Source organism: Phoca vitulina, unplaced genomic scaffold, assembly GCF_004348235.1.
Source record: "Phoca vitulina isolate PV1807 unplaced genomic scaffold, GSC_HSeal_1.0 scaffold44, whole genome shotgun sequence".
Taxonomy (NCBI): Eukaryota; Metazoa; Chordata; class Mammalia; order Carnivora; family Phocidae; genus Phoca; species Phoca vitulina.
The window spans coordinates 3,484,864-3,505,679 of NW_022589747.1; positions in this window are offsets into that span (position 1 = coordinate 3,484,864).

The window sequence follows — 20,816 nt, forward strand, 5'->3', positions numbered from 1 at the left end:
AACAGATACCGGCCACTGTGGTGGGAAGGGAGCTGTGGTTGTGGAGAAGGGCTGGAGGCAAACTAGCACACAGGAGTGCACGGGAACATGAATCCCCGTAGCAATTGGCTAGGAAAGTGAGAGGGGCCAAATTTCGTGAGTTCTTGCAACCAGCAGGGTTTAAAGCCTGGTGTGTTAAAGGTCAGTAGGTTTGCCTGGGATAGAACTAGAGGGCATTATGCTTCTTGGAGAAAAGCCAGGCAAACAACCCATGGCCACACAGTGTGGAAACACTGATCTGAAGAGTGCCTGAGGCACACAGTGGGGAGGTTATTCACTCATCTCGGAGTGCATCCCAGAGACGCAGCATTCATGGAGTGACCCCTCATGGAATAAAAGAACTGGCAGGTATCGTTTTCCTCCTCCACCCCTAAGCATAAGCAAAAGGCCACCTGTAGGAACCAGTCAGCACCAACACTGGCTATCTCACTTGCATACACCAAGTCTGGCCCCTCTCCACGCTTTGGTTAAAATGCCCCACCCAGTCATGCTCGCCTCAGTCCCAAAGCAGCTGGACCCCTCCCCCAGAAGACCGGCCCAAACCCCTGCCCACACCATGTCTCCCAACCTAGGAGCTTTGCAGAGTCTCTGTACCAGCAGTGGTGGCAACAGGTCTCATTTCACAAACAGCCCAGAGCACACCTAGTTGAAATGTACCACATGCACACCAGGGACCAAACACTGCCCACAGCAGGCAAAGAGAACTTCTGTAGATGAGCAGCCCGAAGGGTAAAGTAGCCAGGACAGAATAGCAGAGCATATGCAAAACAAATTGGAGACACTTCCCAAAGTACCAGACCCTGAGGAACAGAAGGCCCTACATGGCAGGGCACTAGAGGACCTCTTCTTCATAAGGCCAATATCCTCAAAAACAGGAGATGTCTCTGACTTTCCTAACACAGAGAAACAGGCACAGAGACTTAGACAGAATGAGAAGACAGAGAAATTTATCCCAAAAGAAAGAACAGGACAAGGCCACTGCCAGAAATATGCTTGATGGAATGAACAACAGGCTGGAAGAAGCAGAGGAGTTAATTAATGACCTAGAGTTCAGAGTAATGGAAAGTAACCCAGCCAAGCAAAAGAGAGAAAAAAGGATTATGCAAAATGAGAATAGATTTAGGGAACTCAGGGACTTCATCAATCATAATAACCTTCATATCATACAAATTCCATAAGAAGAGAGAGAATAGGGGGCAAGAATTTATGTGAAGAAATAAACTGAAAACTTCTCCATTCTGGAGAAGGAAACAGATATCCAGATCCAGAAGGCACAGAGAACCTCCACCAAAATCAACAAAAGCAGAATCACACCAAGATATATTTTAATTAGGGGCGCCTGGGTGGCTCAGTCGGTTAAGCGTCTGCCTTTGGCTCGGGTCATGATCCCAGGGTCCTGGGATCAAGCCCCACATCGAGCTCCTGGCTCAGCGAGGAGCCTGCTTCTCCCTCTCCCTCTGCCTCTCTCCCTGCTCATGCTCTCTCTCTGTCTCTGTACCTCTGTGTCTCAAATGAATAAATAAAATCTTAAAAAAAAGATATATTTTAATTAAATTGGCAAAATATAGTGATAAAGAAAAAAAATTTTTTAAGCAATAAGACAAAAGAAGACAGAAACGTATAAGTGAAAACCCATGAGGCTAGCAGGGGATTCTTCAGCAGAAACTTTCCAAGCCAGAGGAAAGTGGCATGATATATTCAAAGTGCTGAATGGGAAAAATCTGCAACCAAGAATACTCTATCCAGCAAGGTTCAGAATAGAAGGAAGGATAAAGATTTCTCAGAGAAACAAAACTAAAGGAGTTCATGACCATTAAACCAGCCCCGCAAGAAATATTAAAGAAGATTCCCAATGGAAAGGAGAGACTAAAAGTGACAGTATAAATGTAAGAAACACAAAAGCAATAAAAATGAATATTTCTTTTAAAAAATCAGTCAAGGAACTCAGAAAATAAAAAGATGTAAAATATAACCACATATACCTATTACATGGGGAGGAGAGGAGTAAAGAATGGGTTCAAACTTAAAAGACCATCAACTTAATATAGACTGCTATACACAGCAGTGGTTATATGCATATCTGATGGTAACCATATATCAAAAACCACTAACAAATATGCAAAAAATAGACAGAAATCCAAATATATCACTAAAGAAAAGCAGAAAACCATGAAAGAGAGAAAGACAAGAAAGAATGAGGGAAAATCTTCTGAAACAACCACAAAACAAATAACAAAATGACAATAAATACATATCTATCAATGATTACTTTGGGGGCACCTGGGTGGCTCTGTAAGTTAAGTGTCTGCCTTCTGCTCAGGTCATGATTCCAGGGCCTGGGACCAAGCCCCACATCAGGCTCCCTGCTCAGCGGGGAGTCTGCTTTTCCCTCTCCCTCTGCCCCTCCCCCTGCTTGTGCTCACTCTCTCACATGTGCACTCCCTCTCTCTCTTTCTTTCTCTCTTCCTCTCAAATAAATAAATAAATAAATCTTTAAAGAAATTACTTTAAATGTAAATGGACTAAATGCTTCAATCAAAACATAGGGTGACAGAATGAGTAAAAAAACAAAACCCATCTATATTCTGCCTACAAAAAGCTCATTTTACACCTAAAGACACCTGCAGACTGAAAGTGAGGGGATGGAGAAACATCTATCATGCAAATGGATGTCAAAAGGAAGCCAGAGGGGCGCCTGGGTGGCTCATTTGTTAAGCAAATGCCTTCGGCTCAGGTCATGGTCCCAGGGTCCTGGGATCGAGTCCCATATCGGGCTCTCTGCTCCGCGGGAAGCCTGCTTCTCCCTCTCCCACTCCCCCTTGCTTGTGTTCCCTCTCTCACTGTGTCTCTCTCTGTCAAATAAATAAATAAAATCTTTAAAAAAAAAAAAAAGGAAGCCAGAGTAGGAATATTTATGTTGAACAAAATAAACTTTAAAACAAAACAGTAATAAGAGAAAAAGGACACTTTATAATAAGAAAGGAGACAATCCAACAAGATAAAAAAATTGTAAATATCTACGCACCCAATATAGGAACACCCAAGTTACATAAAACAGTTAATAATGAACATAAATGAACTAATCAATAATAATACAATAATAGTAGGAGACTTTAAAACCCCATTTACATCAATGGGCAGATTATCTATAAACAGAAAAGAAACAAGGAAATGATGGCTTTGAATGACACATCAGAAGAGATAATTTAACAGATACATTCAGAACACTTCATCCTAAAACAGCAGAGTACACATTCTTTTTAAGTGCACATGGAACATTCTGCAGAATAGGTCACATATCAAAACAAGCTTCAACAAATATGAGAAGATTGAAGTCTTACCATGCATATTTTCTGACCACAATGCTATGAAACTGGAGATCAACCACAAGAGAAATTCTGGAAAGACCATAAATGCATGGAGGTTAAATAACATGCTATGAAACAATTAAGTTGTTAACCAAGAAATAAAAGAAGAAATTAAAAAGTACATGGAGACAAATGAAAATGAAAACCCTACCATCCAAAATCTATGGGATGCAGCAGAAGCAGATCTAAGAGGGAAGTTTATAGCAACACAGGCCTACCCCAAGAAGCAAGAAAACTCTCAAATAAACAACCTAACCTTGTACCTAAAGGTGCTAGAAAAATAAAAACAAACCTAAAACCAGCAGAAGAAAGGACATAATAAAGATTAGAGCAGAAACAAATAATATAGAAAGTAAATAATAATAATAATAATAGAATAGATCCATAAAAACAGGAGCTGGTTCTTTGAAAAAAATCAATAAATTTGATAAACCTCTAGCCAGACTTATCAAGAAAAAAAGAGAAAGTTTCCAAATAAATAAAATCACTAATGAGAGAGGAGAAATAAAAACCAAAACCACAGAAATACAACCAATCATAAGAGAATATTATGAAAAGCTATATGCCAACACATTGGATTACCTAGAAGAAATGCAGAAATCCCTAGAAATATATAAACTACCAAACTGAAATAGGAAGAAAGAGAAAATTTGAACAGACTGACGACCAGCAAAGAAATCGAATCAATAGTCAAAAACTTCCCCCAAAACAAAGTCCACGACCAGAGGGCTTCACAGTCCAATCCTACCAAACATTTAAAGAAGAGTTAATACCTATTCTTCTCAAACTATTCAAACACAGAAAAGAAAGGAAAACTTGCAAATTCATTCTATGAGGCCAGCAATACCCTGAGACCAAAACCAGATAAAGACACCACTAACAAAAGAACTACAGGCCAATATCTCTGATGAACACAGATGCAAAAATTCTCAACAAAATACTAGCAAACTGAATCTAACAATACATTAAAAAAAATCATTCATCATGATCAAGTGAGATTTATTCCTAGATTGCCAGGGTGGTTCCAAATTTGCAAATCAATTAACATGATACATCACATCAATAAGAGGAAGGATAAGAACCATAGGATCATTTCAATAGATGCAGAAAAAGCATTTGACAAAGCACAACACCCGTACATGATAAAAACCCTCAAAAAAGTCAATTTAGAAGGAACATACTTCAACATAAAAAAAGTCATATATGGAAAACCAACAGCTAAATCATACTCAATGGTGAAAAACAGAGCTTTTCCCCTAAGGTCAGGAATAAGGCAAGGATGTCCGTTCTCACCACTGTTATTCAACATAGTACTGAAAGTCCTAGCCACAGCAATCAGTCAATGAAAAGAAATAAAATGTATCCAAATAGGTAAGGAATAAGTAAGAAAAACTTCACTATTTGCAGATGACATAATACTATATAGAGGAATCCCCGAAGACTCCACCAAAAAAACTGCTGAACTGATAAATGAATTCAGTGAGGTCACAGGATACATAATCAATGTACAGAAATCTTTCACATTTCCATACACCAATAATGAAGTGGCAGAAAAAGAAATTAAGAAAACAATCCCATTTAAGATTGTGCCGAAAATAATAAGATACCTAGGAGTAAACCTAACTAAAGAGGTGAAGGACCTGTACTCCAGAAGCTATAAATCACTGATGAAAGAAATTAAAGACAACACAAAGAAATGGAAAGATATTGCATGCTTATGCATTAGAAGAACAAATATTCAAATATTGTTAAATGTCTATACCACCCAAAGCAATCTACAGATTTCATGTAATCCCTATCAAAATACCAATAGCATTTTTAAAATTTTATTTTATCATGTTGTTAATCACCATACATTACAACATTAGTTTTTGATGTAGTGTTTTTTTTGATGTAATACATTATATGTTAAAAAAAAAAAAAAAAGAAGATAGTAGGAAGGGAAAAATGAAGGGGCGGAAATCAGAGGGGGAGACCAATAGCATTTTTTCACAGAACTAGAACAAAGAATCCTAAAATTTGTATGGGAATACAAAAGACCCCGAATAGCCAAAGCAAGCTTGAAAAAAATAAGCAAAGCAGGACTCATCACGATTCTGAACTTCAAGTTATATTGCAAAGCTTAGTAATCAAACAGTATGGTACTGGCTCAAAAACAGCACATAGATCAATGGAACAGAATTGAAAACTCAGAAATAAATCCACAAATATAGGGTCAATTAATCTTTGGACAAAGCAGGAAAGAATTTCTTAAGGGAAACAGCCAGTCTCCTCTACAAATGGTGTTGGGAAAACTGGACAGAAACATGCAAAAGAAAGAAACTGGACTACTTTTTTATACCATACACAACATAAACTCAAAATGGACTAAAGACCTAAATATGATGCCTGAAACCATCAAAATCCTAGAAGAGAGCACAGGCAGTAATTTCTCTGATATTGGCCGTAGCAATTTTTTTCTAGACATATCTCCTCAGACAAGGGAAACATAACCAAAAATAAACTATTGGGATTACATCAAAATAAAAGCTTCTGCACAGCAAAGGAAATAATTAACAAAACTAAAAGGCAACCTACAGAATGGGAGAAGATATTTACAAATGACATATCTGATAAAGGGTTAGCATCCAAAATACATAAAGAATTTATACAATTCAACACTCCCAAAACAAATAATCTATTTAAAAAATAGAAGACTTGAACAGACAATTCTCTAAAGAAGACATCCAGATGGCCAATAGACACATGAAAAGATGCTCAACATCACTTACCATTAGGGAAATGCAAACCAAAACTACAATGAGATATCACCTTATACCTGTCAGAATGGCTAAAATCAATGCAAGAAATGACAGGTGTTCACCAGGATGTAGAGAAAGGGGAATCCTGGTGCACTGTTGGTGGGAATGCAAACTGGTGCAGCCAGGCTGAAAAACAGTATGGAGTTTCCTCAAAGAGTTAAAATTAAAACTACCCTACAATCTAGCAAAATCCCACTCCTGGGCATTTAGCCAAAGAATACAAAAACACTAATTCAAAGGGATACATGCGCCTCGACATTATTTACAATAGCCAAACTACGGAAATAGACCAAGTGTCCATGGATAGAGGAATGGCTAAAGAGGATGTGGTATATATATATACAATGGAATATTACTCAGCCATAAAAAAGAATGAAATCTTGCCTTTTGCAACAACATGGATGGAGCTAGAGAGTATTATGCTAGCTGAAATAAGTCAGTCAGAGAAAGACAAATGACAAATGATTTCACTCATATGTGGAATTTAAGAAACAAAATAAATGAGCACAGGGGGGAAAAAGAGAGAGAGAGAGACAAACCATGAAACAGACTCTTAACTCTAGAGAACAAACTGATGGTTACCAGAGGGGAGGTGGGTGAGGGATGGGTGTAATAGGTGATGAGGATTAAGGGGGGGCACTTGTCGTGATGAGCACCAGGTGATGTTGAATCACTCTGTTGTACACATGCAACATATTATACTGTATGTTAACTAAATGGAATAAAAATAAAAACTTAAAAAGCCCCCCAAAAAGGAAGCATCTCTAGGGTCTGGAGAACCAGTAAGTTTAGTGAAGATCCCAGGCCTAAATCAACTAATGTTTTCACCCATTGTACTCTTGGTGCTACCGTTCTCAGACAAGGTGGCTCTGTCTTGCTGTTGGGTCTTAGGGAGAAGTGAGGTAAGGGACAGGTCCCTGATAATATCCACATCAAGTCAGTGCTTGTCCATAACTTCGAAGAACAGAAAAAGAAGAGTCTGTGGGTCTGGAAACAAAGTGTTTTGTAGATAAATTAATTGTGCCAGTCTCCATGTTGGTCATGGGAGAACTTTCAGAATGGTCCCCATGACTCCTGCCACACTAGTGTGCACATGTGTCTGCTCACACCTACCCTTAAGTGTGAGTGGGCCTGACTTGATCAGTGAAGCCCTTTTAAAAGAGGATCCAGAGTTCAGTGTCTTAGTCCATTCAGTTTCCTTTAACCAAAAACCACAGACTGGGTGGCTTATAAACAATAGAAATTTATTCCTCACAGTTGTGGAGGCTGGACGTCCCTGATCAGGGGGCCAGCATGGTCCAGTGAGAGCCTCTTCTGGGTCACAGATGGCCACCTTGTCACTGTGTCCTGACATGGAGGAAGGGTTGAAGGAGCTCTGAGGGGTCTTTTTTAGAAGGGCACCAATGCCAATCATGAGGCCCCACCCTCATGTCCCAATCACCTCCCCACATCCCCACACCTTAACACCATCATTTTGGGGGTTAGGTTTCAGCTTATGAGTTTGGGAAGGACACTTGAGACCACAGCAGTCAGAGATGGAAGACATTAGAAAGTGGGAGGGGGTCTCCATGGAGCAGGGACCCAAAAGAAGCACAGTTTAATTAATTATTCTACCTTTTTTGGGGTGTGGGATATTTGGCAAATTGTCACAAAAATATGCAACATAACAATGAATTATTTATTTCTTTATCAATCTTTCCCAAGAGTGGAAAAGTTTTTTAAGAGAGGAAGAAAGAAAGAAAGATTAATAGAAAATAAAAAGGAGACAGACACAACACCATCATTGGTAAAAGGCTAATTAATTTCCTGGGAAGAACATTAAGATGTAGAAAAAAGAGGGGCGCCTGGGTGGCTGAGTCAGTTAAGCGTCTGTCTGCCTTCGGTTCAGCTCACGATCCCAGGGTCCTGGAATCAAGCCCCACGTCAAGCTCCCTGCTCCTCTGGGTGTCTGCTTCTCCCTCTCCCTCTGCCCTTCCCCCTGCTCATTCATTCTCTCTCTCTCTCAAATAAATAAATAAAATCTTAAAAAAAAACAAAGATGTAGATAAAAGAAAATGTGACATGCACACACAAAGCAGGCGCCCCTCAGCTGGGCTTGACATAACTTGGGCCTTTGCCAATTGGACCGAACTATGTCATTAAGGAGCCAGCACTACTCATCCTCCAAGTAGGGAGGGACACCTCTTGTGTTAAATGAAATGATGTGTCTTTTAGACAAACAAGACAATGTTCTCACGAGGCTCTTTGATTTTTGCTCTAGGTACCTTGCAGGTGAACCTTCTTGGTCATGCCCAGAGCTCCCCGAAGCTGCCTCTGCAATTTGAATTTGCCCCCATTGACACTGTGCTGGTAAGAGGGACGCCTGTGAGCCAGCATTATATTAAGAAAATGGGAAGGAGGCAGGAGTGGAGCTCAGAAGACCCGTGAGAACCAAAGTGGTCCAGATGGAGCTGGTGTGACTAGGTCACTAAAGCTCCGCTAAAGATCCAGGCATAAGGCAAGGGGCAAGGCTGAGTCTCCATTTCCAGAGGACAGAGGAAGCTGCACAACGCATGTCCCAGGGACACTCACACCAGGCTGAGGCAGACCTCCTCAGAGGATGGTGGCCTGAGACACAGTTTGTCTGAGGACTGCAATCTGGGGAGAGACCTTCTGAATTCCTCCATCCCTTGGCTTGGCTGGGTGACCAACTCAGCTGATCTGGGACCATACTCCCCTACAGAGCTGTCTTCTATACACAAACACTTCACACACTGGGCACAAAGATGGACGGGAGGTGCAAGGAACCAGACGATTCTATGACTGAGCATTTGAATGAACCTTACCTGTGAGGATATATGGGTGAACTGGCCCTAAAGCTGAGGTTGGTGAGCAGAGAGCAGTCCCTCCTATTAACCAGGAAAGCAGGGTTTGGTCATGTTGTGTTTGGACCATGTTAATGTTCCTGTGCATTCAGACCTCATCACAGGGAAGCTTGCTGTCGTCTTGACCCACCATCACCACAGAGAGGCCCGTTGGTGAGTCTGAGGTTTGGCCCCAGACCAGGCTGACATGGGGCCACAGAGGAGGGCAGGCCATGATTTCCTCTCTCTGCTAAAACGCTGGAGTTGAGGGTTGAGCTCATTTCAAGTATAGAAAATTTCCATCATAAAATGTGATCACCAAAATTTGACCTTATTGACAAAACAATTAGATCAGATCAGCATTGACTTTGTTTCAGACAAAGTCTGACTTTCTTTCCCCATTCATGTAAACATGCGGGTCCCCATGACAACCATTCCACACTACCATGAGGAGAAATAAACTAATTCCATGTCCTCACATACCACTCTTAAAAAGGCACAATTTTAATGTCCTTGGCTTAATAGTTTTATAGCAAAACTGATAATTCATATAAATTGGAATGGAATGTGTTAGCAACCAACAACTGTTCGTGAATAAAAAACGTTTGCCTAATAAATAGGATTTAAATCATGGAGAAAAGCAAAAGGCTGCTCTTGTTTCTGGAAATTGCAGTTGCTTTGTATGGAGAGATTCTTTACCATAGTTCCCAGCAAAAGCCCAAATCAGTTGCATGAAATGTATCCAAATTTTGAAAATGCCCTCACTTTACACCAGGTGAATTTCTCTCTAAGGCTTTGTACTACATAATCTTATCTGTGATGCTTCGCTGGTCACATGGTCTGCACATGACAGTGTTCATGAACATGACTTCCTCCCAAGCGATGGAATGTTCTCTAACCTCCTCTCTTGACCAAAGATGGGCCTGACAACTGTCCATCCAGAGTATTACCATGGCACATTGCCCACAAAAAGAAGGCTTTAATTTTAAATCAAAGATGTTGAATAAGACATCATCAACCTTCAGTTGGTCTTCAGGTCCTTAACTTAAACTGTATCTTGGCTCATGGCCCGTGATGGAATGTCCATGTTGGAATGTGCTGAGGTGTCTATTTAGGCAGCCAGAGTGATGAGAATTTTTGCTTAGTGAATTTACCTTTTCTTTCCTCCAACAACTGTGCGAGCAGGGACAGAGCTCTGAGGGATATTTGAATGAGCTTTCTGTTAACTATCATTGCCTTCATCATGTCAATAATTCCCCAGTCATCCAAATCCTGACATTAAAATTGTGAATATAAGGAGGGCTGAGGGTTCGGGTAAAAATATAAATAAGAGTGACATTTGCAGGCACTCATCAAATTGGCTGTGAAATCTCACCGGAACCAGCACTAATTACTGTGAAAGCAAGGACATCCCACATGACCGTAGAATGATTGCAATGCCCAGGGCACCTGAAAACCAGCATGGTCACAGCTTTGGTGCAGATTCCAGAAACAAATTTCCTTACCATTATCTCACAATTCTGTGCTCTCTGGAAATCCTTGATTATCTCAAGGGATAGCTGGATGCCAGGTTGAATACAGCTAATCTAGTCACTCGGGAACCCGGAAGTGAAGCCCACTGCTTACAATTTGAAACTCCGGTTGCCCTGAATCTCCCTGTACTCTACCGCTGATGAAATTACCTACGGACCTTGACATTGTTGTATGCATTGTAAAATGCAGTCATGGATGTCTTTCCTCCGTGGGTCACTTGGGCTTAGACACCAGCTTCCTAATTTGGAAAGTGGGATAATCGTGAATGTTGAATGCAGGAGTTGGAAGGTTGAGAGGTGAAGTCTGTGATATGCTGGGTGGGCCTCCACTTTACTACCCCTGAGAGTGGTAGAAAGTGTGTGAAATAAAGACCCTGGGAAATAAGGGCTCCTCAGAAGGTGACTGTTTTATTAAGTAAGGCATTATTAATTTTTAAGCTAAAGGAAAAGAATTTGAGCCAAGGGCTAACACTGCATGACCATATTGCAAAAATGTTTTAAAAATTAGAAGGATCATTCTTAACTTAGGTTTTCATTCAAAACCATGTCTTCTATAACTTTCAGTGTTTTGTGTGCTTTTTCTCTGATGGGAAGCCTAACTTTCATATGTCAGGTCTTTCAAAATACATGATGTAACTTCCTATTTTTGTCCTTTTGACCATTCCTTAAACTTTGTGATTAAGCATTCATAACTGTTCCTTCCTGAATTCTGCAAATATATTTGAACCAGAGGAGAAATGTGTGTTCCGTATCGGAGACACTGATTCATTCAGCACATTTTATTTCTGATCAGCTAACATGATGATGGTGTCTCCAAGTCAATCACCTTTTGTTACGGTATCAGGTTACACCATGTATCCCCTAAATCGCATTTGACCACTATTGATGGGGTAGTTACTTTCATTACTAGAATTGTTAATGGAACTGGTATGTATTATTCTTGGTTAACTTCTTTTTAATGGATATTTAAAATGTGAAGAACACTATCAATAAGAGAGAAAACACAGATTTTAGACTCTACCAAGACATGTCTAAGTTTGTACTATTAGCCTTTCTTTCAGGGCGTATGAGATTATGCTGCAGTTACAAATTAACCCCAAAATCTTAGTGATACCATATCAAAGGTGTATTCCTTGCTTGTGCTGTATGTCCAGTGCAGGCCAGCAGAGCATTTTCTGCTTGGTTACGCTAATGCTGAGATTGATGGACAGTCTTCAATCTTTTCTTTAAACAGTCTTATTGATACACAAGGAACTGCACATATTTAATGTACACAATGCATACAATGATAAGTTTGGAAATCTGTGAACATCCACATAACAGACATATCAAACACCTCCCAAAGCTTCCTTGTGTCCCTGTTTTGGGTTTTTTGTTTGTTTGTTTGTTGTGTGTGCATGTGTGTGTGTGTGTGTGTTAAGAACACTTAACAGAAGATCCACCTTCTTAACAAATTTGAAGTACACAATACTATACTGTTAACCACAGGCCCTGTGTTGTACACAGATCTCAAAACTTATTCATGTAGCATAACTGAAACTTTATACCCGCTGAACAATCTTGAGATGTCACCCATCTACATATAGTTTTGTATTTTCTGCAGCAAAGTAAGAAGGGGTGATATAAAAAAAATCACCTTTACTCTTAACTACGTCTTAACTACCTTTTACTTGTTGCCTTTTATTTTATTTTTTTTAAAGATTTTTATTTATTTATTTGACAGAGAGAGACAGCAAGAGAGGGAACACAAGCAGGGGGAGTGGGAGAGGGAGAAGCAGGCTTCCCACTGAGCAGGGAGCCCGATGTGGGACTCGATCCCAGGACCCTGGGATCATGACCTGAGCCGAAGGCAGACGCTTAATGACTGAGCCACCCAGGCGCCCCATTTGCTGCCTTTTAAACAGAACTAGAGAGGCACCTGGGTGGCTCAGTCACTTGAGCGTCCAACCCTTGATTATAGCTCAGGTCTTGATCGAGCCCCACATTAGGCTCCATGCTCAGCACAGAGTCTACTTGGGATTCTCTGTCTCCCTCTCCCTCTGCCCCTCCCCACCACTCATGCACTCTCTCTCTCTCATAAATATGAGAGAGACACATATTTCATAAATGAACAAAATATTTTAAAAAATAAATAAACAGAACTAGAAACATGTCCCCTACTATATGGCAAGGGGGCTCAGAGGGCTTCTTTGTTCCTAGAAGGAGAGGAGAATTGAATATGGTGAGTTCCAGTTATCGTGGCCAAGTAATTAAATGCTCCCAATCTAGAGTAGTATTTGATGGAAGTACATTAGCATTATTCCAGAATCTATAATTCTTCCCACTGGGAAGCATTTTTTAGGATAATAGTATTCTTCTTTTTACTTTGGCACCTGATTATAGCAGGTTTCCTTCAGACAAGAACTCCTATAGTCACTCAGGGCTCCCCACCTGTGCTACCCAGGTAAGTTCCCCTTTACTCTTCCAGAAAGAAGGATCTGTATAGATGTGGGGGTTGTATGTCAGCAGCTCCCTGATGTAGCAAATAAAGGAAGTTTTCACACTAGGTTTTAGGTCAAGATATCCACATAATAGGCATTATGAAGAAAGATTATTCAGTGCCACAGAAGAGTAGGAAATTCTAGATTAAACTAAGTTAACCAATGGGGCGCCTGGGTGGTTCAGTCGTTAAGCGTCTGCCTTCGGCTCAGGTCATGATCCCAGGGTCCTGGGATCGAGCCCCACATCGGGCTCCCTGCTCAGTGGGGAGCCTGCTTCTCTCTCTCCCACTCCCCCTGCTTGTGTTCCCTCTCTCGCTGTGTCTCTCTCTGTCAAATAAATAAATAAAATCTTTAAACTAAGTTAACCAGGGTTCCAGGAACTGTTAACATGTTTATGGGTATTATCACTCATTAACTCTTTAAGTTGGAGGCTGTGTTACGTTAACTGTCTATAAAACACCTTATTTATTTACAGAGTGTCTAAAAAGATCAGTGTGATCCCTTCTTTGCTGAACTCTTGAATTTCCACTGACCCGAAAAGCACATAATAACACAACTTTATAATACGACTTTCATAACTGCTCCTAACCCCATGGGATGTTGTCATCTTCAGACACCATTCTTCAGTCCTTTGGAAATCAAGGTATTCTTTCAAGATTTTTAACTTTGTCTCAGCTTTATATCATAATATATACAACACAATTCCCTTGAATTGGAAATTCCCACTTTTGTTCTTGCCTCCAAGTTTCAACCCCACTTCACAATAAAATTACCTGAAAATCTTTTAAAAACCCTGGTCCCAGGACTCCTTTCCAAAAGCTTCTGATTTAATGGATCTAATTGAATAGATAAGGGACTTTTAATATTATGCTGATTATATCTCAAATCATGAAGGAAATTTATTATATAAAGCTAATGGATGCTAATTGTGGAGGAAAAAAATGCACACACAACAAAACACACTCACAGTCCCCCACCTGAAGGTTAAATGAGGTTTTGATGTGTTTCCCTCTAATCTTTTAATTATGTATTAGTTTCTTCAGGTAACTTAGAAAAAAATGTATATATACTTTGGATATGTTTCCAATGGGCACTATAGCTTGAGTTTTTTTCTGTGTCATTTATTTCTCTTTTTAAAGATTGTTTTCATTGGGTTTGTATTATTTAATCAAAGGTAATAGTTCTTATGTAATCCTTTATGTGATATGGCTGCTTATTTAGCAAATATCTTAAATAATAACATTGTGTTTGCCTTCTTGTGGATAAATCTGCTCTGGCACAATGCGGAGTTAGGCCAACTACATGGTTTGAGGGGACAGTCCTACACGACTGCCTTCGTTTGAGATACCTCACTTAAGCTGCAAGGTTGGGGTTCCCAAGGCCACTCCCATTTCAGACCAACTGGCTAAATATTGGACGGGTGTCCCATAATCACCTTCAAATTTGATATTTGCTAGAATAACTCACAGAATTCGTGAAAGTGCTATACTTATAATTAGAGTTTTATTAGAGTCAAAGGAAGAGATGCCTACATGAAGTTGAGGAAGGGTTCAAACACCAAGCTTCCAGTGGTCCACTCCCAGAGAGTGCCAGATACCATCACCTCCTAGAATGAGTGACGAGTCCACACCAGATACTGCTAACCAGGGAAGCTCACCCATGATTTCAGTGTCCAGAGTTTAAATGGGACTCAGTTACAACTGCCCACCGGGCTGACCTTCAGTCTCGCGTCCCTTCTGGAGTTATGGGCTAGTAGCTTTCATCTTCCCGCAGAAGCCAGAACTGATACAGTGACTCTCAAGCCCGCATCAGAGATCCCAGTATTCGTCTGGGGACCAAAGCCCCCAGGAAAACAAAGACACCACAGTTGGGCAGGACATAGCGGGGCCTCAAGACCACCTCCCACTAGCTGAAGGCAAAAGCTTCTCTTTGGGAAAAGCTGTCTTTTTCACTACACAGACACATCCCTGCTGTGTAGCCCAGCTGAACTGCATTCCATCTAGTGGATGTTTTTGTTGCTGTTCTCATTTAATATGTCAAGTTTTTTAAGAGTTTTCATTTCTTGTTTTTTGAATATGGATGATTTTGAGATAATCTGTAAGGCCCACCTTTCACAGAATGTGGCAAATGCTGGGTCTCCCTCCTAACCACTGTAGACCAAGACAGGCAAACCTAGGTTAAAATCCCAGGCCCACAATGTAACTGGAGAAGTTAATAAACTTCTTTAGGACTTTTTCAAATATAAAATTGGAATAATAGGGGTGCCTGGGTGGCTCAGTTTGTTGAGCATCTGACTCTTGAATTCAGCGCTGGTCATGATCTCAAGGTCATGAGATCGAGCCCTGTACTGGGGTCCCCACTCAGCAGGGAGTCTGCTTGAGGATTCTCTCTGCCCCTCCCCCCTCAAATAAATAAATACATCTTAAAAAATTTAAAAATTGAAAATTAAATTAATTTTTAAAACTTCCAACTTTTAGGATCCCTCCAGCCTCCTAACAATGGTTTATCTTAGATCTCATGAAGGAAGAGGGTGGTAAATTGTTCCCAATGGCTCCACTGTGTCCCAGGTCAAGCAAAGGTCACTCAGGGAAGGGGCTGTAGAAAAGGGCAAAGGATGAGTCCAGAGAAACATGTGCTCATTGGCAATGTGCTTTTATGTTGGAGTAATGATAGTGATTTTTCCAGAAGTGAAACTTTCCTCAACAGGAGATTGCAAATACCGATTACAGCTGAACGTCTGTGGGACCCATTCTGGGCCAAAAGTAATGATAATAATCCTGAGAAGAAATGATACCATGGAATTGTACAGTGAAAAATTTGCAGTGAAAAGAGGTGCAATTTGCCATCTTATGCCAAGGGCTTTGTTCCCCTTTTGAGTGAAACAGCCGAAGAAAGATCCAGAATAAAGGAGAAGAGGTACTGTTTTCATTTTTATGAAATTCCTACTCTGTTTATGATTTGATGATGTTACCTCTGATAAGCATCCTCAGGGGTCTTCACAATGATAGTTATATCTCAGAAGTTCAAAAGAAAGACACACTTCCAATCATCGCTTTCAGCAGAAGAAATCATACAAACTACTCTGGAAGTAGAATAATAACATCAGAAAAATCAGAAAATAGGCCAAAGTTGTTTAAAAAATGATGCAGTAGACTCACTGAAATCATATAAATTAATTCCAGAAGACATCTTGAGTTCACGTAGACCAACCCACCATATGGCACAAGCTTTGGGACACGGCCCTGGTGTGCATTCCAGCTTAATTATGTCCTATTTAGTAGATGTTTTTGTTGTCGTGTTTGCAGACAAGATGAAGTTGTCTTCAAGTCAAAGTGAGTTCTTCCTGGTTATGTTCACCTATTTGAGAGTGGACTCTCCTCTCTCTACTATTCCCCGCTCATAATATGTTCATCATGACTATACAACCCATGCTTCACAGAACTCCAATATCCTACAGGGACACAATTTAGCATCTATGTTCCACTGGCCAACAGAATCTTTAATAGTTTAATGAGGATGTGCACTGTCTTTATCCTCAAAAGCACCCCTTGCAACTACAGCTAGATGTCAGGATAAGGGTGTTGCCGCGGTCAAGCACAAAATGATAGAGCTTGTGACTCAGGATGAATGTAGAGTCCAGCGCCTTCAAGCATTCATGACTTGTGGGTCTGATCCCTCCAGGCAGGCAAAGGGGTCCCATCTGTCTTCTCCCTTGCAAACTCCAGGTGAGTATATGTCAGCAGTCTATATTGTGTCCAGAATCCTAGCTGCAAAGGATTTGGGAAAACTCCTTACTACCTTTTCAAACACTTTCCTACATGAACGAGTTGGAGATGAAAACCGAATGCAGTAGACAATACCTTGCCATCTGTGAATGGGATTGTAAACCTTTCAAATACCCTAATGCCATCCTCACTCCTGCATCTTATTTCAGGTAGGCACAGGCTGTAAGATGGTAATTACTTTCCCTCAGCACCTTGAAAATGTATTCTATTATTTTCCTTGGGGAAAAATAGAATCATTTTTGTTGGCCTTGGTGTTCCACTATTTTTTTAACATTGTGGATGTTTTTAAGATTTTTATTGCCTATAATGGCCCACTGGTTCTCTCTGATGTTTCTAAGTGTCCATTATATTTTTATGGATCCAGTTCAGCATTTACCATGTTTCTCCAAACTTAAAAGATTCACAATTCCTTGGTCGTGTAAACTCATGTACATTCCCTTTGAAGAGCGCCTGTCCCCTTTCTGTGTTTCCTGTCCTTCGAGAACGCCCGCTTTATGTCTGTCTGACAATCTCAGTATATCACATGTTTATGGAGGCTCCTCGATCTCTTCTTCTGACCCATCCTGGTATTAAAACCCATGTGCTCGCCTTGATGGTCATTCTCTTCAGGGATGCCATGGCCTTTCTCTACACAGGACTTTGTTTCTTTATTAGGATCCATTTCCCCAAATGTATCTGATGTTTTATTGTATCTGGAATTGCTAGAGGCTGAAGTGGGGAGAGTTCTGGTTTCCGCAGCTTTCCTTGTTACAGGAAACAAAAGTGCTTGTTCTTCACTCTTTTAGTTGCTTAAATATGTTCCTCTTACAGCAAACATCTCCTCAGTCCCATGCCAGTTCCCATTATTGGATGAGGGTTCTTTTTTCCCATTACTGGATGGGTAGGTATTTTTTTAAAAATATCATTTAGGGCAGAAACAAGAAACTGAGTTGATTTGCAGGCATCTTAGATCAGCCTCCTCTGAAAAGTTCCTGCTTCCTCTAAGCATTTGCCATCGATACCAATTATGTCTCTGTTCAAGGCTAGTTACACCTGTGTGCGGCGAAGAGCAAGCCCCATCAAGCTGTTCATCTTGCGTGCAGTGATTTAGCACTCCCTTCTCTCAGCTGACCAGTGCCCTTAGCTACAGAGTCGATTCTCGTACATTACTCCTCCCGACTTTCCCATACCCACAGCCCAATGGCTTGGTTTTCTTTATTTTTTCCTTAGATTTATTTAATTATTTTTAGAATTGGTAGAGAGGGACGGAAGGGGAGGGAGAGAGAGAACCTCAAGCAGACTCCCCGATGACTGCAGAATCTGATGCAGGACTTGATCCCAGGACCCTGAGATCGTGACCTGAGCCAAACTCAGAGGCTTAACCGACTGGCCCACCCAGGTGTCCCCTGAGTAAATTCTGTTCTGCATATTAGAAGGAAATGCTACTTTTGTTGCATTGAGAGTTTTTCCTCCAGCTCAGCTTCCCAGCCAACACTCAGGTGTGCTTCTAGGGAAATGACCCGAGAAGAAAACCAAGCCTCTTTTGAGCTCAACAGTGAGGTCGTTCTTGGCTAAACAAAAGGACTCCCTTGGCTAATAGTAATCAGATCCTTCTGGGCCAAAGCTTGTGGAAATATTTACGGTGATGCACCAGATGAGGGGTCCGCACATCCCCTCAGGAGTCCCTGACGAGAGCAGGCATGTGCCTGAGCACCTGCAGCCTAGGACTTTATCCATCTTCCTCTTCATCTCTCCATCACAGACTTGACCCATGGCACATTTCAGCTCATTGTACAAAATAAATGTGCGGAATCTGGATTTAGGAAGGAGTTCTGGAACAAACCTCACACTGCAGGGGTAGTTTCTGTTCTCTCGAGCCAATCCTTCGTGAGGAACAAAGCTATTCCACTGGAACAAATCTAGTAGATATAATTGGGCTGTGATGGTGGACCTGAGCCTTCAGGCCCTGGACAAGCGGCCTGGAAACTCAGGCTGCAGGCGGAGCTGCACTTCTTACTAGCAGTGCCCCCGTTGGGGAAAGCATCTTCAGGGAAACAACAGGATGATGAAAACTTCTCTTCAAAATCACTTCCTGATCCGTCTTTGAGGTGATAGTTTTGGGACTCCATGTGGGATGGTCCAGCCTCCCACTTAAGGGCTGGCCCAGTCATGGCAGGAGAATAACGTGGACAGGCTGGACCCCGGGGCGGAGAGAACATGACACAGGCCATTCAAGTCATACCCTTCAGTCTAGGACCAAGCAATCCTTCCTCTCTGTGAAAAGTCCAGCCCCATCCTCCAGCACTAGTGCCTAATGCTCACTGTTACCCCGAGGGTCCTTGTTGGGATCCTCTCATCCATGCACCCCCACTACACACACAGGAGTATTGGGGGCCTGAGGGAAAAGTAGCATTAAATACGCTTCATTTGCAGTTGGTTCAAAATTACTCTGTGCAGGGATCTAGACAGGTAGAAACGAGTTTCCAGTACTTTCAAACTAAAATGGGCTTCGTATAAAGCACGCATAAGAAAGCCTTAAAAATCCCGGACTCTCAACTAATAGTCATGCCCCCAAAAAGCAGTACCAAAGGACTCCCTTCTCTCTACTTTCTTTTCCAATGGGTTATTCAGGAAAAGCTCAAAGGTATCACTTTTGAGAAGGGCTCACTCTGGGAAGAGGATGAACTGGTCGGCAGCGGGAAGAGGAGAATAAAAGTCCGTCGTAGGATTGACGGGCTAAAATCCCAAGGCCTCAGAGAGAAAGCCTCTTTTCACACATTGCCTCGACTGAGATAGTTTCATCTGCCGAATTTTGGCACTTTCTAGAAGATCGTTTAACTTGGGGAGATTTCAAAAAGAAATTATGAATTTCTCGAAAACGAGCTTAGGAATCAGCAGCAAGGCGTAGTGTGTTATAGAGAGTTTGAATTCAGATGGTAAACTCCTAGAAATTAGTCTTGAAAGACACCGGCTCATAAACTCGAATTACCATACACGTATTTATATTTGGTAGTGGTACTTTCTTCTTTTTTTTTTCACCAATTCATTGTCACTGTAAAAACTTCATCCAGTACAGAAATATTGAGAGCTGCAAGCAAGTCTCCGTACGAACACTAAGATACCTTCACTAGAAAAAATACTGTTATAACTTTTATATAAGAACTATTTTTTCTTTAATTTTTTTTTTATTTTGAAATAATTGCAGGCTCACAAGAAGATGCAAAAATAGCACAAGGAAGTCCTGTGAACTACTCCCCAGTGGTAATATTTTACGTAAGGTTAGTACATTGTCAAAACCAGGAAATGGACAGTGCATAATACAATACAACCTGGAGTACAGGTGCTACTAGGATTCTATCAATTTGTGTGTGTGTGCCCACTTTATAGCTGTGTGTGTATAGTTCTATGAAATGGTATTGTATGAGTGGACTCCTGGAGCCAACATCACAGCCCAGACAGAACAGGTCTGTCACCACCAGGGATTTTCTCCTGCTGCCCCTTTTTATTCACATCTGCTCCCCTCCCGAATCCCTGGAAGTCACTCATCTGTTCTGTCTCTATATTGTTGCTATTCTGAGCGTGTTATATAAATTGAATCATACCATATCTAACCTTTCAATAGTGGTTTTGCTCACTCAGAGGAATGCCTTCGAGATCCATAAAAGTTGTTGGGTGTATCAATAGTTTATTTTCTTATAATTATGGAGTGGTATTCCATTGTGTGGAGGTGTCGTGCTTTCTGTGTCTGTTCACCTGCTGAAAGATATTTGGGTTGTTTTCAGTGTGTTATTATTACAAACAAGGCTGTTATTATTGCAGATAAACACAGGTTTTTAAGCAGATTTAAGTTTTCCTTTCTTTAAAATAAATGCCCAAGAGCGTGATTGCTGTGTCATACAGTAAGCTTAGTTTACTTTAATTTTAGAAGAAACCCCAAAGTATTTTTCATAATGTCTGTACAATTTGACATTCTCATTCAGCAACACAGG